Genomic DNA, 1619 nt, shown 5'->3' with positions numbered 1-1619 from the left:
TAGAAACTCCTTGATATTTTGGGTACTTGAGTATATATAAAAATTTAATGCAGTTAACATATGTGTTTTAGTCCATTCATTAAATTTTTATATATATATATATATGTATGTATGTATATATGTGTGTGTGTCAATAAAATTAGCTTTATATATATAAATTTAACTTTCATGTATTCAATATAAATATAAATTAACTCTCAAGTATTATATATGCGTGTATAAAATTAACTTTATATATATGTTATGTGTAGAATAGATTAACTGTCAACAAGTGCCAGGATAGATTTATAGATATGAACACTGGATTTTATAAGTCCAAAGGTTTGTTTGTAACCCACAGCTAATAATAATAATAACAATAATAATAAAAATAATCCTTTCTATTATAGGCACAAGGCCTGAAATTTGGAGATAGGGGGATAGTAAATTACATCTACCCCAATGCTCAACAGGTACTAATTTTATCTTTTATCAACCCTGAAAGGATGAAAGGCAAAGTGGATCTCGGTGGAATTTGAACTCAGAATGTAGCAACAGGTGGAATTTGAACTCAGAATGTAGCAACAGGTGAAATACTGCTAAGCATTTCGCCTGGCATGCTAATGGTTCTGCCAGCTTGATAAAAGCCATTAATAACCCCCCACCCCCTGAACACATGACAGTCTAACACAAGGTGCCACACTGAATAAATTATAATTTATTTCTAATTTCAAAAAACAACTCTTTTATGACCACGTGTCAGATGAAATATGCTGCTTCAATTAACCTGGACATCATTTGGAGGAATTAATGACTTTATTCATAATATGCATTTTGTTGATTATTTATATATAGAGAGAGAGAGAGAAAGAGAAAGAAAGAGGTGCAATGGCCCAGTAGTTAGGGCAGCGGACTCATGGTCATAGGATCGCGGTTTTGATTCCCAGACCAGGTGTTGCGAGTCTTTATTGGGCTTAAGCTCCACGAGGCTCCAGCAGGGGTCGGTGGCGAACCCTGCTGTACTCTTTCACCACAACTTTCTTCCTGTTTTTGTGTTGTACCTGTATTTCAAAAAAGGGCCAGCCTTGTCACACTCTGTGTCACGCTGAATCGCCCCGAGGACTACGTTAAGGGTACACGTGTCTGTGGAGTGCTCAGCCACTTGCATGTTAATTTCACAAGCAGACTGTTCCGTTGATCGGATCAACTGGAACCCTTATCGTCATAACCAATGGAGTAACATGACGAAGATATATATATATGTGGTTGTGTGTATAGCCTTAACTTAGTTCTTACATATAATTGTGGTGGAAGGCTTTTAATTCCAATGGGTTTTTGTTTTAGTTTATCATTACCAAAATGCTTCTAGAGAAGGCACCGAGCACTGCCTTCATTCATTATGAACACTTCAAGATTAAGAGTTTTGTCATGTAGGAGGAAAATAATTGGTTTCAGCAGGTTGAATCAGAAGTATTAAATATTAGGGATTTTAATAAATTCTCTTTTTCAATCTTAAATAATAAATAGAAAAAAAAGAGACAGAGATATATTGGGACTCCCTTAAAATAAAAAGAAACCATCTAACATGACCATAAGTGTAACTTGAAATCCTTTATTTAAATGTAAAAGTGACACAGGCA

This window comes from Octopus bimaculoides, chromosome 18, assembly GCF_001194135.2.
Source record: "Octopus bimaculoides isolate UCB-OBI-ISO-001 chromosome 18, ASM119413v2, whole genome shotgun sequence".
Classification (NCBI taxonomy): domain Eukaryota; kingdom Metazoa; phylum Mollusca; class Cephalopoda; order Octopoda; family Octopodidae; genus Octopus; species Octopus bimaculoides.
Note: the sequence above shows the minus strand (reverse complement) of the source record.